This window comes from Homalodisca vitripennis, chromosome 1 (genome assembly GCF_021130785.1).
Source record: "Homalodisca vitripennis isolate AUS2020 chromosome 1, UT_GWSS_2.1, whole genome shotgun sequence".
NCBI classification, from domain to species: domain Eukaryota; kingdom Metazoa; phylum Arthropoda; class Insecta; order Hemiptera; family Cicadellidae; genus Homalodisca; species Homalodisca vitripennis.
Window position 1 is genome coordinate 47,109,403 of NC_060207.1, and position 27,080 is coordinate 47,136,482.

Genomic DNA, 27,080 nt, shown 5'->3' on the forward strand with positions numbered 1-27,080 from the left:
GAAATCTGGAAAAGAAAATAGAGTTCCTCTAAGGATTGGAATCGATTTCAGCCCCTATGGGTAGTTGATCTTCATAAAATGTAAATAGTCTGCTAAGAGCTTAACCGGCGTTTATTTCAAAGTTTATCGTTCATTGGGATGTTAAAAAAAAACAAAAATATGGTTTAACCGTTTAATGTTTTTTTTTTTTTTTAATTCTTTGTAAGTCATTAGGATCTATTGCGTATAAATTGATCATTTTAGGAAATTGTGAAGTTGTAAAACAAAATTATAGTTCTTCTAGCGTTGCAACCATTTTTCAACCCCAATCGGTGATTGATCTTTATGAAAATGCTTTAGTTTTCCTTTGTAAATGATGAGGCATGTTTGTGTCCAATTTTTTTTCTATGACATTGGGAAGTTGGACAAACAAAATAGTTCTGCAAGGGAATGTAACCCCGTTTTAACTATAGGTGTTTGATCTTTATGAAAGTTTGAGGTCATGAGGCAAACGTGTGATGATTGAGTAAGGGCTTTGAGAGAGAGAGAGAGATAATAAGCTTTATAAAAGAACTATTCAGTAGTAGTGACTAATACACTAATAACAAACTATTTGCGGCGTAGGTTTTGTACTCTTTCTTTGAGACCTCATTGCAAAGTTCTAATTAATCCTGCACTAAAACTCATTAATAATAAGTTTACGCAGGGAAATATGAAATATACGGATTGAAAAGGCTCTGTAAAACAGCTGTGTCGTCGCTTTTAGAGCAACGGAAACGGAAGGTTTGCTTTCCGGTATGAGCAGGAGAGCTTATTACAGATAATTATCATAATCTTGCCAAATTAAATATTGTAATATTTAAATTTTCTGTGCTTTTATAATTTTAAGTAATAATATTATATTTTTTTTTATTTCATAGTCTATACAAATTCTCCAACTACTTCATATTGGGGTCAAAAATCAAGAATCCTTACACGAGTGTTCTTTGTTTATAAACCAATTAATTTATAAACATATAAAAGAAACGTTTTAAACATAAATGTTTGTTTAAAAAAAAATATTTCGTCAAACATGTTTTAGAAAATTTTATTAAAAAATTAAACAAAATATTAAATAGGAAAAATTATGAGTACAAACCTAAACTTTTTAAGTGTTCAGTGTAAATAAAAATACAACATAACTCCTGCAATGTAATATTCTGTGTGTAAGTAATGTAAGTTGTTATTTATGTGTAATATGTGATAACTCGATTGTCAAAATTTAAATAATATTTTCTTTACATAATTAATCATACAACTTGTTTCACACTCCATTCCTTATAATGTTTATCAAACACGATTTTTAACAAACACGCAATTATTATCCGTTTTAAAGGGCAATTTGAAGAATAAATTAGACATCTAAAAAGAGAGAGACTTAATAAAGAGGGATTAATTTATTTTTATACAAATATATAAAAATAAATTAATTTTTATGCTACAGCTGACAGAATATGTATGAGATTTCGATCCAGGTTTGCAAAAATTTATTATTCACGTTCGATTTAAGGTATCAAAGGGCAGACCTTTTCATTATTAATGAGCATTGTCTATCGTAATTTTAAATAAAAATAATATGACACTTAAAATCTTTGAATCTGTACAATAATCCAAAATCATCTCTAATTGTATGCTAATACTATGTTTGAACAATTAATTAGGAAATACAAGAGTGTTTGCAAACATATATAGTTAGAAAGCAAGTGTTTGAACATTGGAAATATCTTGTCTGGATATGGAATACAATCTATTTCTCATTAGTACCAAATCTCAGTAGTGTAAATTAACTCTTAGGCTGGTTAAGTATGGTCTGATAATATATTACAACCTTTTACCCCATTACTAGCAGACGTAATGATACGATATAATTAAGGATTATATAGTATCATGTAACTAAGTACAGTATACGAATAACTCTTAGACATCCAAAGTATGGTCTGACGATAGATTACAAGTTATTACGGTAGCCTATTACTACCTGACGAGGTAGCGAAGATTTTTTTAGCATCATGTAACTAAGTACAGTATACGATTAACTCTTAGACATCCAAAGTATGGTCTGACGATAGATTACCATTACTACCAGACGAGGTAGTAAAGGTGAAGCATCATATAACTAAGTATAGTATACGATTACCTCTTAGACATACAAGTATGGTCTGACGATAGATTACAAGTTATTACGGTAGCCCATTACTACCAGACGAGGTAGTAAAGGTTTGTATAGCATCATGTAACTAAGTACAGTATACGATTAACTCTTAGACATCCAAGTATGGTACGACGATAGATTACAAGCTATTACGGTAGCCTATTAATACCAGACGTGGTAGTAAAGGTTTTTATAGCATCATGTAACTAAGTATAGTGACGATTAACTCTTGGACATCCAAGTATGGTATGACGATAGATTACAAGCTATTACGGTAGCCTGTTACTAGACGTGGTAGTGAAGTTTTGTACGGCATTACTTAGCTAAGTACCAAACATAATTAGCTCTTAAACTACTAACTAAATACAGTTCACAAAAAACCCTTAAGGAGAGTCATATAAATTTACTAAATTTATTATGATTTACTTTTTCTTAGATTCTACATAAGGTATAAGTGCGTAATTTTTTACTCTTTTTTCTAAGCGCAAAAACCCGTATATTTATAACGCTTGTTAAAAAATACTTCCTTCATTTTTTCCATCCTATAAATTTCAAAATGTCGTATTAAACATTTCAAAAACTGTTTATCATTTTTAATAATATTAAAAATATTATCAGTCCTTATCTAGACGTTGATGCGATTAGACCTCGTTATCAGATAGTCCGGTCTGGCCTGTTCCTGTCCATTCCGATCGTTACAACCTACTACATATTGTGTTAATTCATTACTAATTATATATTGTGTTATTGCGACCAGTTTATAATTTTATATTAGTTTTTTATATTTTCTCATTGTGTTGTAAACACAATGTCGGACACATGTTCGGTTTGTGTTGCGGCCGTTAATGTGGACTGTGCCGTGGACTCAGTCAAATGTGATCGGTGTGGTGATGTATTTCATGCAAAGTGTTGTGGAATGACCAGTGAAAAAACTTTCTCGCAGGATATCGTATCGGTGCGGAAGATGTACCGGGGCGTCGTCGGTGAACAGCGATGTGGAGGACGGCTCAGAAGACAACAGTGTTCTGAGGGCGATTAATGAACTGAGAGATAATTTAACAGAGAAGCTCGAGATAAAGCTCAGTGTCATGGATGAGAAGGTTAATGCCACGTTCGATGCCATTCAACAGAAAATCGCCGATTTGGGCAAATGTTTCGAAAATTCGTTGACTATAATAAAAGTAGAAAATGTAGCCTTGCATGAAGAATGTGAGGTCCTGAAAAACTAAGTTGAAACTCTCTCAGGAGAACTGAACTCCGTTAAAGATCAGGTTCATGACATGCAGCAGTACAGCAGGTTGAATAACCTCGAGATTGTTGTGTCCCCCTGACCGACCGAGAATATTTACTCCGTTCTCAACTCCCTGGCCAACGCTATCGATACGCCTTGGCGTCGAGAGGACGTATCAATCGCTCATCGCCTTCCCATCAACAGGAAAGATCTTCCACCGAGCAATGTGGCCGATGCGCTGTTCTCAGTAACGAAAGTATGTCAATTTGGCATTAAGCAAAGGTAACCGGTGTTTATTAATATTTCTAGATCTAGCAAAAGCATTTGATACGGTAGATAGGAAAAAATTACTTCAGAAACTTCATTTGCTTGGCGTACGTGAACATCATTTATCTGATTCCAAACATACTTGGCCAACAGAGAGCGGTTTACAACTATTAATGGTGTTAATAGTGGCCTGAAGCCCGTCAATTATGGTGTAATCCAGAGGAGTATTCTTGGACCATTATTATTTTTAATCTATATGAAAAATATTTCAAAAATCAATATTTTCGGTAGCTTGTATCTTTTTGCTGATGACATAACAATTTTATCCCAAGCGGAAACGTGGGACGATGTTTTCGTAAAAGCAGCTCAAAGCATGTCAAAAATAAAAAAAAAATTTTTGAACAAAATTTGTTAATCTTGAAGGTTGCTAAAACAAAATTTATGCCCTTATCATTACGCGAATCCAGCGACACTTCGATTAATAGTATTAAGCTCCACGTATGCGACGACTTCACTTGTAATACTGATTGCCCTTGTGACATAATTGACCGTGTTAATGGGTATAAATATCTTGGCGTTATGTTTGAAAATCGATTGACGTGGACTGTACACATAAGTTATATAAATAAGTGATTAAGGAAAATCATTTTCGCGTTTCAACAATTACATGAAGTACTGACAATTAGAGAAGTTAGGATGGCATATTTCGCATATGTGCAGTCAATTATTGAGGGGGGGGGATTTTAGCATGGGGCGGTGCTTACAGAACAGTTATAGATCGGCTTCTCCTCACACAGAAATTTATTATGAAGGCGGCATTCGAAGGCGGAGAGGTGTCAAAGGTACTCTTCGGATGCTTTGTACAGTGAAATGCAAATTTTGGATGTTAGACAGCTTTACATCAAAGCACTTGTTATTTACGTTTTTAAAAATCAACCAAATCTATTAGATTCTTTCCCTCATGAATATTCCACAAGATATGCTACTACAGGACAGACTAGAGTTCCGAGATTATTAAAAACCTTCTCTACTATTAATACTTATTATATAGCACACATTATCTTCAACAAATTGCCTGATTCCATAAAAAATACTAATTATACAATAATGTTTTCTTTAAAAAGAAGAATTTTAAATTGGCTAAATTTGGCGGGAAGAAATAGTACTGAATTCTTGATTACATCAAATTATAGACAATAGATTATGTGGGTTAGGATGGTAGGCGGAAAAATGAATATAAGTGTTGGTGTAACAGGCATGTAAAACTGTACGCATGAGTGCGTATTTGTTGCGTGGGTATGTTTGAAATATACTGGAAGCATATGGGTTTGTTCAAAATCTATTGAACCTAAAATATAAAATCATTTGTAAACCCGTATTAAATCAAAATATATATTTATATAACTTTTATTTAGACATTATTTATTAAAGGATTAGTAGCCTTCAGCTGTCGAGGAATATTTAACATAAGAAATTAAGACATATCCGTCTCCTCTTAAACTGCTAAACCACGGTGTGATGATAGACAGAGAATGAAACACAATTTTGAATAGTGGTAATCAAAGTTTATATGGCAATATGTAATTAGGTACATCATACAACTAATCCTTGAACTACAAAAATTCAGAATAGCTATGTCTTTAAGAATCATTTTACCAAACGCGTAGACAAATTATTCCAGAAACATAGTTCCCTACAGGCCTAAAGCCGATTTTATCATCTACTAAAATATAAAGCGGCTTAGTTAAAGCTTGGAAATAGGGCAGTGATTGAACGGAACTTCGGTAGGCCATTCAACAGAAGCCAATGTATCAAGAGCAATTGAGAGGTGATCAATGTACTGACGTCACGCAAGCAGCTGTCTTGATTGATAGCAAAGCAACCAGCTCGAACTAAAGCGTCATCCTTTAGAAAATAGACTGATAAATTCTTCGTTTATTAAGTTGATGGAACTACGTTCATTCTCAGTGTTCATTAACAGGAGGATAAAATAATGTATCTCACATTTTCCACATGCGTCATTGAAGAGAGTATTTCAAACATATACCGTAAAGAGTTGTATTATAAATTTCGCCAACTTGTGTTGGAATCAGTAGCAAATGATGAAAGTATAGTGCAAATGAGATCTTCGCCTCAGTAACAGTTGTTAGTTATTCTTTAATAGGGCCAATGTCCACCAATTTTATATCATCGAGCCAATATTCCCTTCTTTCTACTCACACTAAACTTAAATTTTTAAGACAGTTTCAAAAATAGTAGGCGATTCCTTACTGAGACATTTTGCGAAAAGCTACTACCAAGGAACAATTTATATTCCAAAACTGTAATTAAATTATTCAATTGTTTACACAAGTGGTTCCATGATATTGAATCTGTAACAACATATTCTTACAATATCATACATACATACATGGAATATTAGAGTAATGTCTAGTCAATTTTGGCAATCTTACTCATCAAACTAATTCTTTTGCACAGTTACCATCCACTGTAACACTTCAATTAAATCCTCTATTCACCTTTCTTAATCTCAAGTCTGTTAGACCTCTGTAGTGAATAGTTCCAGTATCGGAGAAGCTGAATCTAGAATTGCGACCTCTTATAGGTGAACTTGTCCTTGAACCCTCACCCTTCCACTCTCACCCTCTCATTAACCACCTCCGTCGCTTCGTGTCATTTCTATATAGGCTCGACGTATTATTGTATTTTCTCTGCAACCCGTTGTAAATAATGTATGGTTTTTGGCGCTTTTTTCCGAAAACACATCACATTTGAATCATATTTTACGAGTTACAATTATTGTGAAAGTGTTAGCTGCAAATTAACTTTTTGTGTTAGTTGTGTTTGTCCTAAGAACGTGCGCGCACATGCGCATTCTGTCATGTACGTGAATGTATATTCGTGGAGATCATATTATTAAAACCCAAATTTGTATAGCGTAAAACGTGGATAAAGGAAATGCAGTTCATGCAAGAACTAAATCACCGGTATCAACGTTCTATTCAATAAACTACCCTTATACCCCTACCCATTCTTCAAACTATTATTTGAGTTTATATACCGAATAGCTTCCTGTTTTAAATAAAAAATAAATTTCCACGACAAATATATGAAATTAAATATTAATCTTAAACTACAGTATTTCCGCTGAAGTATGGAATATTATGCCTCATAAGTGCCCATATGCTGGCTGCTGGCAAGCTCTGACTCTTCTGACATAGTTTTCTATCACATTCTCACGCACTTGCGACTGAACACTATTGACAACACGATGGATTTCCTCCTTGGCGATAGTTGTGGACTAAAGGACATATGCCCAGTAATTCAAACAGCCCCAGGAAGAGTCACTAAGTGTTAAATCGCATATTGCAAGACTGCTCCGATCACTATTTTTGGAATTTCACGTATGGTAATTTACCAGCAGTATGGCAGGTCAACCGTCCTTCTGAAATCTGTGTTTCCCCATCTATCCTCTCAAGCTAGGGCCAAAGGAACTCTCTTTATCATTCGCCTGCAACGTTCAACATGTACAGTCTGGGCGTCTTGATCACAGTATCTCAAAGAAGTATTTGCCCCAATGACTCAATTACCCCAAAACCCACACCAAACTGTAACACCTAACAATACAGCGGGTTTTCTATAACGATTAAAGGATTTTCACTTCTACCTTTGCTTATTTACGTAACTATAGAGGTGGAAATGGCCTTCACCACTAAAACGAAATGTTAGAAAAATTAATTTCATAGTAGTAATGTACAAAATTATCCAGCCATTTTATAGGATCTCTTGCTTTAATCTCTTGTGTGAGTTGAATTTTGTAAGGGATTAAGTGAAGACCTTTGACCAAATTCTTTGCAAATTAGCCTACTCCGAGCTAAGCTAACTTCTGACTACACTGGCAAATCGATGTATTCTGATTGTCCTTTACAGCCTCACGTACAGCCTCAAAGTTTTCATGGAACTGACCTTGCCAAGTACGCAATAGTTGTTTGTATTATGTTTAACAATGAACCAGTTTCTTTTATTTTATAAGTAATCTTCCAGCACATAACTCATTTGGTCCACTGTCTAAACTGAAAATCGCGTGTAGCTTAAGCACTGTTTTAGCAAAAAACATGCTCCGTACCTGTAACCATTTCAACTGTCACTATGCGTTAATCTCTTTTGTAGTAATCCAAGACTATAAATGTGACCTATTGGTGTTAAAATAACTGGAAAGTTTGGACTATGTAATCAATCACAGATAAGATAAGGACCTATTCAAATTCGGTTTTCTTAGTAAGTCAATCTTACCATTGACAGTACCTAGTGCAAAATTAGAGCATCTAGTCTGTTAATCTCACTTAGACGTCTACATGTTTCTTTCTAGAAGTAATGATTTAATTACTTCTTCCAGCTAATTATTGTTAAATTATTTACTACTATACAATTAAATTATTACGTATATTACGGATCTAATCACTATTGGCAATCCTGCTGATTTTGCTTTTAAGAACTTGCAGCGAACAGTGTTAGAATCAATAATGCTGCATCGATTATCTGCTTGATAATATTTTCGTCTTGCAAATTAAAATATACAAAGTATCTTTAGCATACTTGCTTTGATATCTGAAGAGGTTCTGCCTCAACACCACGCCTTCTGTAAAGGCAGTAGCAGATCGCTATCAGCTCGTAACAGACTCATCGAAACACGTTCTTTAGAAGCAGTTTGTGTTTAATTCAGCATTGAATAAACAATCTAAACAAAGAATAATAATTAATATTTAGGTTATTAAATACAGGGTGTTTACAAAAGAGTGTGACAAACTTCTATGGATGATACATAAACATAGATGTCACATAGATGTCACATATACACGTCAAAATGTCACATACACATAGATCGAGAACTTTATCGTTTAGCCGCTGAGGCCATTTTGCATTTTTATTACAAAATTATTATCTCTAAAACTAGTTAAAGTAAAGAAACCAAATTTGGCACATGGTTTTCAATAAATAAGAGAATAATATATAAAACAATTGTGTTATTGTCTTTAAAATTAACAAAATGGCGCCTATTATAAATTTTTAAAGTTAAATGATAAACAATATAGTTATAAAACATTTACTACACGCGAATTATCTTTAAAATTTTATTACAATTTAACGGTACTTGTTTAAACGTAATCTGTCAATGCATAAGCGAGCAAGACCATTTTAAAGGTAGGCTTGCACAAGCCGGGAACAGCAAACTGATACCTCTCGACTGTGACAAGTAAGGTTAATATTATGTTAAGATAGGTCGTGGAACCCAAATGTTTAATAGACGCTGTATGAGGAGACTAGTTAAATTACTTCCTCGTGTGAAGGTTAGCTATTATAGATCCATTAGACCAGACTGTCAAATATTGCTCGAAACAATATTTAAGTTATAAATAAATCCAGCACATCCGGAATGGGGGAAGGTAGAATGTTCCACTTACACAAACCAGGTGATCAATCACACTCGGTCCGTAGACTGTCCGGATACCCGAGCCGGAAACTCGGTTTTGCTCACATTGCTTCTCAGCTCCATGTTTGGGGATGATGCTCATATAATACCGGAGCTTGATCTCTGCCTTAAACTAAACTCAGAGCATCTCCATGAATTTGCTATTACTGTTAGTAGTCCAAACAAATCATTCCAAGCACTTAGTGATTATCTTCTCTGTTAAATTTGGATAGTTGGACCCAATTTTGTAATACTAAATGTATTTAAAGTCTGATTTTAAACGAAGCTTTAGAGTAGAATTGTACTCAAATTTAAGTTGAATAAGATATATATATATATATATATATATATATATATATATATATATATATATATATATATATATATATATATAAACGAGAATTAAAATATTATACCTCATGAATGGGAATCTACTGACTATCCTGGCCGTAAAAACAAAGCAATCGCAAACTAAGGCCCCTGAAATACCTTAAACCGGAAGCAGGTTATTACGAAAGTAAATAGACACTTTTTGACTGAAAATATCTTAGACCGGAAATTCATTACAAGGGCCGGAAGTAGATGCTTTTTGACCGAAGCAGGCTTCTCATATCCACGCATGTGTATATTTTCTTGATAGGAGCATCAATGCAAACCTACTACGATACAAACGTACTCCCATGTTATACTAGTGGACGCTTTTCGAGTGAGTTTGGTTTTTCGTATATCGTTTGTATATATTTTTTAATTTGACAACAAGGCTACTTCTAAAAGTGTTCTTTTAAGACAACCACTGAAACAAGTCAGTCGCAACTTTTAAACCACTTGATCATAAATACTGAAATAATATATACCATAAATAGATCTTTTCTGATTAAAATATATCATAGGGCTTCATCACACTACATCATTACACTGGCTTAAAATAATTTAGTTGTTGCTGAAATTGTTGGTATTGTTCAAATATCATGGAATGTTGTAGAAAAAGATTGAGCATTTCATTGATACTCATAAAGACTGTCTCGCGCTCCAAATGCAGGACTCCAAACATTGCTCTAACTGAAAGCTCAACTAATCTGAACTGGATAAGGAAATTTAAATATCTTCTAGCTTATGTCTTATTTTCAGGAGTGTTTACTATGCCATTTAAACAGGATATGCTTATGGCGTGCCTATTATTCAATAGGAAATCGAGTACAAAGCCGCGGGTGACTGCTAGTTTCTAATAAAAGACTGAATTCTGTAGTCTATACAAAAAATTAATACTGGTCCAATTCATTGTATAATTTTAAGTATACTTCATTCTTTTATGGTTTACATAGAATATCACCAGCCACTTTTCTTTGAACAATATCAACAATATCAGCTCTTTCATCAATTCAATAACTTGTATAGTTCTTAACTCGTGATTCATTCAGATCGACTATTCCTTCATTAAACAACCTAAGCTCTATTTCACAATTTGATAGTTTATTTATGTACGGTCTATATACTTTAAATATTTTCCATTGAACATTATGATCTCTGTTTAAAGTTTTGTGGATCTCAGAGTAAAATTGATAAGAAATTTAAAGTATATCGCCATCACCCTATTGTTTAATAAAAGAGTTTATGAATAAAACACGATTACAAATAAATTGATACTTTTAAAAACATATAGAGATGTACTGTTGTTTGGGAAACCCATATTTTTATGATGACCCACTACTTTTAAACTGTTAAACAATTTGAAAATCGTAAACAAAGTTTTTCTTTTCACGAGCCCTTCTCATATATGTACTACGTGACAGATTTAAATTTTTAAGATAAAAACCAAATATATAATTAATTATGTAGTCCTGGATCACTACGTACAAAAGTATTAACTAAACCTTTATTGACAAAAGGTTTATTCCCGAGGAATGTTGCATATTTTGCTGACAACCATAATAAACATTCAAATACGAGGATATCTTTTACATGCCATTCCTGGTACGTAGCAAATAGTGTTTTTTCTATATATAAAATGTAATGATGCCACATTATTTTCATCATTACCGCAAGGAAGAACAAAAAGTGACTGCAGTCTTTAAGTGCCTTTCAAGATTAAATGGCTGTCGAGAAAATTGAAATTGAATATTAAACTAACAATGCAATGCAAAGAGAACGGAAATGCCTAATCATGCCAAGTTGTCGAACATTCATAAATATTTACAGCTTTTAAACCAATAATGTACTTATTTATACAAAGTTATTTATCGAGTCAAATATTACCTTTTAATATTTGTTTAAGAAATACTGGCAAATAATTAAGTGAAATTTGGTATTAAGCTATTACGTCGTTACTTTTAAAATAAAACTCCCTCAATTTACTCAGTACTAGCGGTTACCCACAGATTCACACGATTCAGTATTAAAACGAGCTTCGTACGTAAAACCCGGAACCTTCAGTTGTGTCAGATCTTGTTCCTTAAATTGGATAAATTAAGTATTTACTTTATACGATTTGTGGGGCTAGATTTGGTTTCTTTAACGTAGCTCAACCGTTCTCTACATTAATATGTTTAGAAAACCTTGTGTGACTCATTCTGTATACAATCTTTCAAAATATATAATCTGTCAAAATTATCAAGGGTTATGATAAGCTATGATATATGCCACGTTGTTTTAAAGCTCTACTGGATGGAAACATTAAACGAAGATTGTTTAACAAACTATTTTACCGTTTCAAAATGGCGGACCGAAACATAACAAAATTTTTATTTTACATTAAATACTGTATTTTATAGAAATTAAAAAAATAAAACATTAAAACTTTCAAATTTTTTATCTGAAATAAATCAAATTAAAAATTTATTACATGAACATATGTAGTAAAATTTTACCAACCCCCAAATATAAGTATTCTGAAAAAATATAAATGGGCATAACTCAAATGGAAGGCTACATTATGCTGTATATCAGGTTATCATTATATAGGTATGTGAAGAAAAATGATTATTACATTCAAACCATGTGTCTATCACTAGCATTTTTCGGTAAGACCTATCTCTCTGCAAGACATCTCGGGAACAAATGAGAACTTAAAATGTTGCACGCAGCTACAGTAAAACTTGTCACGCGACCCATGTTGTGGAGTACTCCTACTTTGTTTAGTAAAATAACTAATTACTAAAACACAAATTAGTTGCTTATTCAGTTATTCTCAATTCCATATCCAATTTTTAATATCAGCTGATTAGATCATTAACCAATTTAAGACCAGATTATTCCTTTACGATAGTTTGAACTCCTTTTAAATAACCATATAATAACGTTGAGTAAGGCGTTAACTTCTGTACTTTTACGCAGACATATCTAGTCTATAAAGTTCTAGTTTGGAAACAACCTAAGTGCAGAAAATATCGATAATTAATCTAATCGATAAATCAAACTGAACCATTCAGTTCCACAAATAGCAAAGCTATTGTATAGCTTAACTGCTATTGATTCTTGTGTTCAACTTTGCACAAAGCTGTTGTGCCGCCAAACGACTTTACCACCACCCCCCCCCCTCGCTTATTGTCTTTCTCCCTAATGGTTTCATTTTTACACTCCAAATGACCCAATGAATACAATTTTTCAAAACATCTTTATTGCAAATATTTTTACAAAAACTTGATTATAATTTCCAGATTCTATTTTCATAAAGAAATGTCTCTTCAATTTAATTAACAGTATGTAGTCTTTACGTTTCATCTTGTGCAAATTCTCATAAGGAAAATGACCCGATACAGTTGTGCTCATTGTAAAATGTTTGTCATCACAGGAGGGTTCTCTTCTTGTCGGTCTATACCTGCCAGTAGAACGTATACAGAGAACAGAAAAAAACCGATGAGTCACTTAAATCTGAGGAACCTAATCAATGTCAAGGAGCGGAACATCACTTTATAATGTCGATATTATAAGGAGTGAGTGAGCCTCCCTTATTGTTAAAGGTTGTTAAAACTAAACTTAAGTTAGTATGGCTTCTCCTAACCGATTTGACTGGAAGAGAGTGAAACAGAGTTAACCTCCTCTTCTTCTAAGGTGACATGACTTGTTGAGTAGTGCTCGTTATCCCTTCTTATGGGATCTTGACAGGAAGCGGCCCCTTCCTTCAACGTTAGCCATCTTGAATATCCTGTCATTCAGGAAGCATCTCAGAGATCCCTTTAGAACTGACTGCAATGAGGGATTTCGTCATTTTTTTATCATAAGTGAACAAAAATACAAATAAGTGTGGAATATCACCTTCAAGTGGATTAAATGCCATAAAATATTCCTTAATTTTAATAACTGTGCCAAAGCTCTTCAAGAAACTTATTTACACTATAAATGACAATTTTTAAGTCTTAAGCTAACCTAAATCAACACCGGAGTCAGACACACTATTTGGCTGAAGGTGATCACTCTCTTTATCTAGTTTTGTGAGTGATTTGTAATATATCAACTTACAAAGTATTATATGAGAAAAGATGATTGTTCAATGTTTTCAACTCTTTTGATATACTCACATTCCAATCCCTAGATTTCTTTCTTAGAGAAGATTCATGTATTAATTTCAAGAAACAATAGATTATGTGCTTATACAGTGCAACTTGGTTCTCGCCTCCTGGACAAATACGTCCGCGAAGTACTTTGGTACGCGCCATTAATTTAAACATTGCCATTGAAATGAAATGAAATTATATGAAATGAAATTAAAAATTCCTTTATTAAAGAGGCGGAATTAGGCTGTAAATCCCTCTCCAACACTCAACCTCAAATTGTCTACTGATTATAGGATATTTTATTTTATACGGCCACATTTCTTAAACTACTTTCCACACAGACTCAATAATATGAGAGTACATTCTGATATTGTACCGATTAAGTACAGGGAGCTGAAAATTGTACACAATTGCAGTCGCATAGTAGAAAAGACCCTGGGTTATATTTAAACTTATATAGATTAGAACAGCAACGTTGATGACAATAAGATGAGTTTGTAACCTATGTAAACGTGATAGCTCACATAGCAATATTTATTTGAATGGATTACGGAGAACGCGAGGGTACTGAACTTATCACCATTCAATGTATGGTGTCAAGAAAAACAAACTTTATGTAAATAAGGCAAACTGAATATTTACGAGACGTCCAGATCGGTTTATAACAACTCGGTAAAAAGCGAAGGAAGGAAGCGGTGCGCTGTTTCAATTTGTTTGCAGAAAAATCTTAACATTTATTCCGTTTATAATCAGTTAGGAATCGGATAGTCGGTTGAGACACGCTATGCTAAGTCTGCTCCCCTTCGCTCCCCATGTCTGTTATACTGCTGTGCCAGAATGGGTTGATGTGTTCATTCTGTTTATCTTAATATGTAATCTATAAAAAAAAAAAAAAAAAACTATTACTCTGGTATGGGTGGCTTTTTTGGTAAAAACGATCTCCTTTATGGAGGTATCAGTTCAACATAAAATTAATTATGCTCGCTACCCAATTGCAAGATTTATTAGAACTATAATACTCTTAATTCTTAATTTAATTGATTTATTCTTAATAAATGTTGGTTTTTTTTTAAGTTGCTTACCCAACTCTTTTAGAATTTCATTACCATATCCAAATAAACTATTTTACTTATTAACTTAAAATTATTATTTTATGCTTTGTGATACGTCTCCTGTATACATTTGGTAATTTAAAAGTAAAAGTTTTCTTTATCAAGATTAAGGTTAAGGTTGGATAACAAAGTGAAATAATTTCGTAAAATATTAATTCCTATACAATTTTTTATCTTTTTTAACGAATCAGAACTAATATAATTAACTATAAGTGTATACAGTACAATTCGTTAACTATGTAATGGACTGATTAAAGTAATTCGCATCATGGTTACTGTGCGACCTACGAGTATGAAGGAGGTACTATGTGCAATAATTTGTTTAAAATAATATTTTAGTTAAAATTTAATCATTTGTATAGAGAGTTGTTAGCAATGGTATTTCAACAATCCTGACAGTCATAATGGTAGTCAAGTAAGAATAATGTGGGATATTTTTAATAATTATTCACATATTTACTAATCCATCTTCGGCACACCTAGCTGTCAGTAATGCACACCAAGTTGTAATAACATGCCATGTCAGATTAGAATATATTAATAAATGTTACAGCCTAAGTTATTCGATTCTGGTTATACGGGTTTTTACTTATTTTTATCGTAAAGCAAATAGTTTTCAAATTTACTAAAAGTAGATTATAATTCTACAGGTAGAGAAATATTCACAAATGAGATATTTTACTTCAAAAACGTTGCAAACGGGTATTAAGAACTAAAATTAAAATTATAAAGTAAACATATAATCATAAATGCAGGTTTTACAGCGTAACGTGGTACACATATTGCGCGATTAGTGTTGTCCCTATACACAAAACAGCCTTTAACAAGCATCTTACTTTCTTAATTTAATGCGTGTGTACTTTTTAACCTCCATTTGTGTTATATGTATTACACTAATATAACTTAGTGTTTCTTGTATTCCAGTCTTGAATGGAAAAGCACACATACTTTAATGCACAAAAATATAATGTCCATTTTTCAATCCACGAACTTGCTCTACTTGCAGCTTGTGATGTGCAATATCGGATTCCCTCCATCCTACTTGGCATTAGGCGAGAATCTGCTCATCTACAAACTTTTCAATCTAATTCATCTAAAATCGATCACATAAGAATGGTTTACTTAAAAAATTCAACACATTTATTTTAACACTCTTTTTAACAAAGATTGGAACGCAACAATAATCTGAATCGGTTTAAATGATCAATAACAATGTTCTAAAAAAATGAATAGTATCCATTAAAACTTTGAAATTACACTTGATTGGACGATATGAGTAAATAAACGAGATTACTGAAAGGCTCAGAGGGCATTGATTGAGTGTAGGTAGGCCATTCAACAGAAGTCAATGTATCAAGATCAATTGGGAGGTGATCAATGCTCCCCTCCCATTACGTCACGCTCCGAACGTGGCGGCCACAGTGGTATAAGAACTGATGAATGATTGTTTGCGAGATTCAATTGTCTTTCTTTTCCTACTTTCCTTGTTTTGTAACTACTTGGTCTGCGTGAAAACGTTATAAAATAAAGTTTATTCGTGCTGACTATTAAGCATCGGTTTTTATTAGTTAAAAAAGACTGCCGATTATGTATAAATATTACGTTTTTAAGCTGCTATCGCCACAATATAAACCATTGAGGAGATTTTGATTATCTCCAATAATAACTGTGCAATATGAGTTTTGTTAAATTCCAACAAACATTCGTAGCGATTCTTAAGATATCTAAACATGTTTCCAACACAGTCCACAGTTCAAATTCAACTGTTTTGAAAGAGGAGTTTATCGGAAAATGAACGCCTTCAGCATTCTCCAAAGTTAAGCATCAATTGATGATAGATAAGGATGATAGATGTTGACAGATAATCCTTGCAGCAAAGCAAGAGTGATGATTACCGCGTTACAGGTAGCGCCATTCTCCTGGAACCACCGGAACAGAAAACGTTGTTTCTAGCACGACTAAACATATTTTAAAACAAGCTCAACTAAGTTTTGAGGTAGAAGCTTATTACAAAATGAACGCCTTCAGCATTCTCCAAAGTTAAGCATCAATTGATGATAGATAAGGATGATAGATGTTGACAGATAATCCTTGCAGCAAAGCAAGAGTGATGATTACCGCGTTACAGGTAGCGCCATTCTCCTGGAACCACCGGAACAGAAAACGTTGTTTCTAGCACGACTAAACATATTTTAAAACAAGCTCAACTAAGTTTTGAGGTAGAAGCTTATTGCAAAATGAACGTCTTCAGCATTCTCCAAAGTTAAGCATCAATTGATGATAGATAAGGATGATAGATGTTGACAGATAATCCTTGCAGCAAAGCAAGAGTGATGATTACCGCGTTACAGGTAGCGCCATTCTCCTGGAACCACCGGAACAGAAACGTTGTTGTTTCTACCACGACTAAACATATTTTAAAACAAGCTCAACTAAGTTTTGAGGTAGAAGCTTATTACAAAATGAACGCCTTCAGCATTCTCCAAAGTTAAGCATCAATTGATGATAGATAAGGATGATAGATTTTTTGACAGATAATCCTTGCAGCAAAGCAAGAGTGATGATTACCGCGTTACAGGTAGCGCCATTCTCCTGGAACCACCGGAACAGAAAACGTTCTTTCTAGCACGACTAAACATATTTTAAAACAGTCCAAGCTCAACTAAGTTTTGAGGTAGAAGCGTATTACAAAATGAACGCCTTCAGCATTCTCCAAAGTTAAGCATCAATTAATTATAGATAAGGATGATAGATGTTGACAGATAATCCTTGCAGCAAAGCAAAGAGAGTGATGATTACGCGTTACAGGTAGCGCCATTCTCCTAGAGGCCAACCGGAACAGAAAACGTTGTTTCTAGCACGACTAAAAACATATTTTAAAACAAGCTCAACTAAGTTTTGAGGTAGAAGCTTATTGCAAAATGAAACGTCTTCAGCATTCTCCAAAGTTAAGCATCAATTGATGATAGATAAGGATGATAGATGTTGACAGATAATCCTTGCAGCAAAAGCAAGAGTGATGATTACCGCGTTACAGGTAGCGCCATTCTCCTGGAACCACCGGAACAGAAAACGTTGTTTCTTCTAGCACGACTAAACATATTTTAAACACAAGCTCAACTAAGTTTTGAGGTAGAAGCTTATTGCAAAATGAACGTCTTCAGCATTCTCCAAAGTTAAGCATCAATTAATGATAGATAAGGATGATAGATGGTTGACAGATAATCCTTGCAGCAAAGAAAGAGAGTGATGATTACCGCGTTACAGGTAGCGCCATTCTCCTGGAACCACCGGAACAGAAACGTTGTTTCTAGCACGACTAAACATATTTTAAAACAAGCTCAACTAAGTTTTGAGGTAGAAGCTTATTGCAAAATGAACGCCTTCAGCATTCTCCAAAGTTAAGCATCAATTGATGATAGATAAGGATGATAGATTTTGACAGATAATCCTTGCAGCAAAGCAAGAGTGATGATTACCACGTTACAGGTAGCGCCATTCTCCTGGAACCACCGGAACAGAAAACGTTCTTTCTAGCACGACTAAAACATATTTTAAAACAGTCCAAGCTCAACTAAGTTTTGAGGTAGAAGCGTATTACAAAATGAAGCTATAGATGTTGACAGATAATCCTTGCAGCAAAGAAAGAGAGTGATGATACCGAGTTACAGGTAGCGCCATTCTCCTCAGAAAACGTTGTTTCTAAGATATTTTAAAACAAGCTCAACTAAGTTTTGATGTAGAAGCTTATTGCAAAATGAACGTCTTCAGTATTCTAAGTTAAGCATCAATTGATGATAGATAAGGATGATAGATGTTGACAGATAATTGCAGCAAAGCAAGAGTGATGATTACCGCGTTACAGGTAGCGCAGCACGACTAAACATATTTTAAAACAAGCTCAACTAAGTTTTGAGGTAGAAGCTTATTACAAATGAACGCCTTCAGCATTCTCCAAAGTTTAAGCATCAATTGATGATAGATAAGGATGATAGATGTTGGACAGATAACCCTTGCAGCAAAGCAAGAGTGATGATTACCGCGTTACTGGTAGCGCCATTCTCCTCCTAGGACTAAACAAGCTCAACTAGCATTGCAAAATGAACGTCTTCAGCATTCTCCAAAGTTAAGCATCAATTGATGATCGTTAGCAAGAGTGATGATTACCGCGTTACAGGTAGCGCCATTCTCCTGGAACCCCGGAACAGAAACGTTGTTTCTAGCACGACTAAACATATTTTAAAACAAGCTCAATAAGTTTTGAGTTAGAGCTTATTACAAATGAACGCCTTCAGCATTCTCAAAGTTTAAAATTGATGATAGATAAGGATGATAGATTTTGACAGATAATCCTTGCAGCAAAGAAGAGAGTGATGATTACCGCGTTTACTAGCGCCATTCTCCTACCGGAACAGAACACGTTTTTTCTAGCACGCATATTTTAAAACAGTCCAAGCTAAGTTTTGAGGTAGAAACCTATTACAAAACGAAACGCCTTCAGCATTCTCCAAAGTTTAAACATCAATTGATGATAGATAAGGATGATAGATGTTGAAAGATAATCCTTGCAGGAAAGCAAGAGTGATGATTACCGCGTTGTTGATGACAGATAATTAATCCTTGCAGGAAAGTAACAGTATTGTTTACCACGATACAGGCAGCGTCAACCTCCTGGAACCTCTGGAACAGAAAACCTAATCCTAGCACGACTACGACTTTTGATATCTTTAACTAAAGGTTGAAATATGTTTGGTCTTTAACGTTCCTGATTAGCAGTTCTCATGTTCACCTGTAAGAAAGTAGGAATCCATGGTATCTCTTTCCGTATATTACATGAAGTAAAATTACTGTAGATGGTTTCAGTAAAAATGAGGATCATACGAAAACCAAACATTGGGATCAAGGGTGTTCCATTTATAAGACTGCAGCACAGTAAACAAATATTTTTCCCACCATATAAATTTAACCAATTTGGATTTTATTGGAAAACCCATCAACATTCTTAAACATCATTTTTAATAAATTTCCTGCGGCTGACGCATCTTCCACTAATCTATCAGTCTCAAAGTTGGTACATGTTAGACAGTTACTATAGTTTAACACTATATACTATACAGGTGTCATAGTTATTATTGTTTAAGCAACATAATGTGAGTTTTAGTAATCAGCTGTTTTTAACTAACAATAAGTCTAATCAGATTTACAACATTGACAAACATTGTCCTCCTCCGTAGACTACTGGATATAGTCACCGCTTTCTAACTGAGAGATCACGGGTTGAAATCCTGGGGAGATCCCAACATATAGGACTAGCAGCCACAATGAATTAAAACAAGCCAGCATAGCCGAGAGTTGAGGCTTTAAAGAGATAAAAAAGATTAACATGGGAACTTTGGAAGCCCGTGAAGCAAAGACCGAATAGTTACATGTCTCTTTTAGTCACAAAAGGCACATTTAAAGTTTAAGAGCTTTCGATTTACACCAATTATGTCATAAAATAATAACTTATTTTCTGTACAAAAATAAATAAACGTTTTAAATAATATAGATACTATTGCTAAAGATGTATTAGTTTTTGAAAACATATAATATAGCTGCAGAAATATCTGTAATTTGTATAATCTATAATTTGTTGATTTTTGTACGTCGATGCTATGTGTTTCAAACTATTATTCATATATTTGGAATCAACCCTTACATACTAGTTTGTGGATTTCCGCTGTAGGGTTTCCAAAATTGCCATGGTAACTTTACGAGAGTATATTTGTGTAATTTAAAACATCTGAATACTACAACACATGTGATGATCTGACAGTTATTCTGAATCCACCAATACAACATAATATCAAGTAGTTAAAAAAATATGTCTGTGACTTGTCTCGTATGATCGACAAATATATTTCAGTTTTAGTACTGATATTAATTGATTTCAGAGTTTGTAAGTAGTTGAGTACTTCTCGTTGAATATTATCATTATTGAAAGGAATACATTTCTTATTAGAACATGTTTGAATTTGAGTGTTAAATATTTATAAAAGATACATATTTAATTTACATTGTCTTTATTTTCTATTTTCTTTTTTAAAATATCTATCAAAGCAATATTTTTTATTGGATATATACATGTAATAATCGTAATAAATTTAAATTTTGGTACTGTCTTTAACTTTTAAACATTACAATTTGAGTGAGAACTTGTAATTTCTTATCCTTTAGAGTTTTCTATGTAGCCAAAGTAATTTTACATAACAACTGAAAAAATATTCTTGTTTAGACAGTGAATTGCAAAAATTGCATAATGTACGTTTCCGAAAAAATGTACTTTTTAATTACTCCTATTCAATGTTGTCTTTTAAATGATTTTTGCTTTTACTTTTATAAGATGTATTGAAGTCAGACATGAACCCTTAAATTGTCTTTGTTCTTACTGAACTAAACGTGCTTATACGATCAAGAGAACACATATCAAGTAAGATTTTTGTCGTTGAACATGACTTTGGTACACTAGCAAATACAAAATGCTGTTACATTATGTCCTCGTTGGGTAACACAGATACGGCAGTCAAGGATGTGCAAGGGAAGCTCCGTGGAAGTTTCAGAAGTTTCCTGGATTTAATATGCCTCAGAAACTTCACTAATATGTTCCTTCAGCTCGTCGAGCTGCAGTTAACGTGCTATTATTTTGTACTGTGTTGCTTGGCCACTGCGTTTCACCGAGTCATGGACCTTCAGTTCTAGAAAAATACGCAACTATCCCAAAACCTTATAATAATCTAACTCCTTGGCGATTGATAAAATTAAAATGAATTAATATTCAATAGGCGACCTTAAAACTTAAAATATTCTCTCTACCACTTAACCTCGTATGTCTAAATGATATGAAATTGTACATGAATAATTAGTTACTGAGTTCCTTTATTCTTCAAAAGTTACTCTGTTTCAGCTTAATCGTAGTAAGATCAATTGAAAATTAAGGACTCGCTTGTAAATGTAGTGCCCAGTTCTTCATGCTTTCTTTCATAGTTGAAAGAAAGTATGAAAAATGGGCAGGACATAAAAGCATAAGTTTAATCTACTTATTTAATAAAATTATTAGTATAATTTTATTACATAAGTAAAATCAAAAATCAGTAAGTAAAAACTTCAAAAAAATCAGTCAAGGCGGTTTAAATGTATTATTCATATTACTACTTATTACAGTTTCATAATATTTCACCTTTTCACAAGTTAATCTTGTAAAAATAGTTTTTATTATTTCGTACACGCGGCTGTTTGTACAGTATAAGCTGTTTGTTTTGATTTATAAATAATGCTTATACTTACTGTGAGGTATTTGGTAATCATTGTTATTAAGTTTATCGGAGCTTCAGTATATTGTAACATTTTAGATCAGATTAGCTTTGAATGGGTAGAGAGTTTTTACCAGGCATGTTAACAATTAGTACCGTATTTAGTAGAGATATAAATGGTACACGCTTACCATGTACATATTGCTAGTTTATTTAAAAACACAGTCTCATAAGCTCAAATAAAATAAATGTAACAGGATAGATCTAGTAGCAGCGTATGGTGATTAGAAAGAATTTATATATTACAATGAAAGTAAGTTTATAGTACATAATCTAAAACATGCGTAACGTTTTGCGATATATACTTGCTTCTTCTTTATACAGAATGAGTTAATTATTATTAAACAAAACTTGTTGTGCCTCTAATTAGTTGACACATGTAACTGATTTTAAATACAGTTAATTTATGTAAATAAAAACATGGCTTTTAGGTTATCCAAGGATGTTTTTCAACTAAGATTTTTATTTTCTAGTTCAGTAAAAAAGTTTGTAATATTTTACCTCAAACCAAAACTCCTTATTTTGCACTAGTGAGTGTCCGGTCACGGGTTTGTCTTGTCCCTAAGATAAAATCACATTCCTTTTGGATTTGTAACTGACTACAGTTTTTCCCCATTTTTTTGTGCTGTATTCAACAAAAAGCAATAAAACTGTCATTGTTTTACAAATGACAGGTATACTTCGTGTTAGTCAGAAAACCCCCTATAAAAATTAAACCGGTAGAATTTCAAACATAAAAAGTAAAACGATTCCTAAGATAAATATACAGAAGACCGTATTAAGAAACAGCCTCAGTACGGCCTAAATGTGACGCAATTAAAGACTCGTTATAATTCAGGAATGGAGAGGAGGAAATTTAAAAGCAATTTGGGCAACAGAAGATAAAGTTGTTTTACGGAACAACGAAGTTAGCCTGTAACTTTAAAAGGTCCGTGAGCCCTGTTTTCCACTTCCTGTGTAGTTTCGTGTTTCATTTCTTAAATTGTAACCCTACTTTGCATTTTATATGTTTAATTTTTTTTTAATACATGATTTGTGCGTCTGAAAAAACGACGTTTTTCTGCAGTGTCACGAATATTTTTCAAACTGCAATATTAAACGCCATCAGATAGATCATTTGAATTTATATAAAAGTGTAATATTATTTTTATTTGATTCTAAATGTAATCGTTATATCATCTAAAACACACTTTTACTTAAATTAAGGTATACCATTTTGCATATGTATACATGGTGAGTTACGTATACTGTTTTAAATTTACTATAGACAAACAAGTTGAAGAGAAAATCTGAAATAAACTAAAAATTTACGAAACACACATGACAAATATATTTTGGAAATTTTTAACTATAGAACGTAACAAGAACAGAATGTTACTGGTTTGAACCTTTGATTTTTTAAATTTAAAACTGGGTTTAAATTTTAAATCGTGTTTGAAATTGTTGCTTCGGCGGGTAATCGCATTTCGATAGCGTTCGCTTCACTCTGCTGTCATTTAATGTTGGGCAAAACACCTGACCTTTTGTCTAAATTAGTACTTCCTTTCAATCTTATCTATTTTAGGATTTTTTTGAAGCTCTTACAATTTGAAATCGAAACAGGCTTTACGGACAAATAAGGAATGGGAAGAACAGATTTCAGCACAAAAGTATAAAAAAGTACCTACCACTGAAGAAGAATTAACTATTTTTTTCTCAGCTATTGTTTTGTGAGAAAAGGAACCAATTATATTACTATAGTGTTTCAATATATTTTTATCTAAATTAAATATAATTAAATTAAATAATTAGTCTTCTCTGTTCTTCACTAACGGCAGAGCTTCATTGAGTGCTGTGTAATGTACATAATTATTTATAATAAATAATTCACGTGATTCCATTTTCAGGATAGCAATGTGTTTCTAATGCTAAGATATCAGATTATAATGCATAAACGTCTTGTTACAACCCACGCTGTTGGAACTGATCAGCTGCACTAAGTAATCGTGTCACCCATAGTACACTACCACACTCGTACTGTAATGGATGTTATTACTTACTGGTGGGATAGGCGAGTTATCTGATTCAAATGTGAGGTTAAAGACTATTTATTACTTATCAATCCGCGTTAGCTAGAATCTCTTCAATCAAATCCAGTAATAACAGTTTAACTACGAGCAGATATGATTGAATAATGAATTAAAGAACATGTAAATAGTGAATAACGTTCATAATATTTTGAATACAGAATAATAATTACAATATAGGAGTACGCCACACCACGTGTTGCGTAACGGGCTTCGCTGAATCGTTAAACAACATTTCAAGTCTATAGCTCATTTAATTCGCAAGATATGGAAGGAATAAATTTTTATGTCCCTCCCCAACAGAAAAAATAAATTCTGTTATTCTACTTAGATAAAATGCGTCATGGTTGGACATGCGCCAACATAGAACCCATTCTTGTCTACGTATTAGTGAACTCTCATGGAAACCTTAAAGTCTATAGGTTTTCTTTCTCGAGATACCCTGCCATTGGATACATTCACATTTTTGTTCATTGAGTTAAGTTTCATGTGACTATTTATGTAATAAAACTTCCGGTGAGGTAGGGAAGTTAATTTAACGCAAGAGTGCGCTCAAATCATTTCACCACCTTTTAACATTGACTTTCCACTGTGTACTATTTTTTTGTTTTTACCTACTGCATGAGTATGAGTTAATATTTTACAAGTTAAAATCTTAGATTATTTTATTCTGCATGTTTTTGCGTTCTGCTATTTTATTATTACCATAATGGCTACCCATAATATAAATATAAAAATAACTCTAACGCTCGCCAAATCCCATGGAGTGACATTCACTATCATCTAAACTCAGTGTTGCTAATATAGACATGACGCTTCACGCAAGTCTATAGGTCAGTTCGTTTTTGGGAATCGTCCGGACAGGCAGACAGAAAAACAGATAGAAATGAATATTTTCAATCTAACTAGTGATAACTTTCGCCGACCCTCAGCTAATTATTATTATTGTCATAAGTTAGATGCTGTTGATTATATTGTATGTTTAGTTTCTCTTTGTGCTAAGCTGGTAGTTCCTGAGTCTGGTCAAACGATACAGAGCAGATTACAGAAATAAACATTTCTTTAATTATTGCGTTAGATTTCGAGAGGTTTGGTAAGAGGTTTTGATTACGGCTCTCCGGGACGCCGTGAGATATGCTACCCAGGAGTAAATAGAGAGAAGGAAGGTTTGGAATGTAAATATGAAATTATTATTTTGAGAACCACGACGTTAAGCGCCCAACTACGTAGAAATATATCTTAAGTACATACTTATTATCATAAACTTGGTGTTAATGTTTTGCAGCAAAATATATCTTTTCTGATCCTTTTTATATTTTTACCCTTTTCAGTATTGAAAGCCATATTTTCCGGACATGTTTGTTTTGCTAATGAAAATAGGCCATAAAAACAAAACTTTTTCTTGTGAGATCCAGATTTTTCTGTTCATCCTTACCTCTTTATTATTCGTATTATATTTCATTGTTTTATTAACGAACTGAGAATAATAGTGTTTTTCTTATTTTTAAACACAAAATTAAAAAAAACAGAACAAACTTTTGTATTTATTCCGCTCATTCTTCCCGAATTTCAATAACACTAACACTCAGGGTCCTAAATAACAAACAATTTGTTTCGAATATAAAAAACTAGTTTCTAATGCAAATGTGCTCAATAATCAATCAACTTAAGATTTTAGATGACATAATCCTAGGGTAGTATAATTCCTTCTGAGACTTCTTAAAACCTAATCCCCTACAAAACAATGAACTATATCAAAGTCGACTAATTGCAGTTAATATTATCTCCACGCATAACGTAGCTATGGTGGAAAGGGTTGATTCAATGTGAGTGTTGGGTTTTTGCTCCAGTTCACCTTTCTGTTAGTGCAGAGCCTGAGTTCTGACGCTGTTACAGACTTGACTCCTGCAATCTGAAGTCATGTTCGTTTGAAGAGATTCAAAAAAAGGTCAGCGGTGAAGCTCAAAACAAACTCTTTGCATCGTTTCCACATCAGAGACATCAGGAGTACAAAATATAGTGTAAAATTTAGGAGAAGAGATATTCTCATTTTCATTCAATTGTGCAACCGATGAGACAATGAAAATATCTCCTCACCTACATTACAAAATATAGTCTCTCACATTGCTAACAACAGATTTATACATCTCCCTAAGAGTTAGGCCTGACACAATAGCTTTCCAACGCAAAAATTTAGCTTAGTCCTAAATGTCTTTCATTTCGTTGTTTTGTCGTTGTTTAGAGCTCATTGTTTATGAAAACGACCTACATAATTGCATTAAAAACATGAAATTGTAATATGTACAAATTTATGTCACATTAAACATTAAGATATTTATAACGTTTTCAGTGATGTAATGTAATTTTAATCAGTAAAAAACAAACTAAAGATTGTCACAATTAAAAGTACTCCAGTTAATAATATACGTGACCCTTTCCAATTGTTGGATATTTACAAATATAAATTTTACTTTTGTCATAAACGAGACACCGAAATTTAATTAACAAATACAAGTCGGAATTGGGGGATTTTCTTTGTAGTAGAGAAAGACTATTTTAGTTCCAATACATTTTCCAGTTTGAAAAGTAATTAAGTAAAAGGTCCCTTCATGTACATACCGTGCTATGATAGTTGTCGTATACATGGTTAGAAAATCTTTGGTTAGAATTTAAAATCTTGGTCAATTTTGTAGGAAGCAAAACTTTGGAAAAAAATTAAGAAACCAATTTTTTGATAAGAAATAGGTGATTTCTTCTTTTATACAAATCAAGTAAAGGATTTACCAGTCTTTAACGTTTACACCGGAGAATTTCCTTTTCTTTTTAAGCTAATGGGATGTTTCAGATAAGTAGTTTTAGCTAAACAAATTCCGATTTCCGATGTGATCCTGCAAACCACACAGAAGCTACAGAATGATAGGAGTG

General features: G+C 33.1%; 1 protein-coding gene across 3 annotated transcripts in view; it reads left to right on the forward strand.

Annotated features, from left to right (window-relative positions):
* The window catches only part of LOC124360715 (inactive dipeptidyl peptidase 10-like), a 247,872-nt gene that overhangs the window by 143,839 nt on the left and 76,953 nt on the right, over positions 1-27,080 (forward strand). The gene's annotated exons all lie outside the window — the stretch shown is intronic.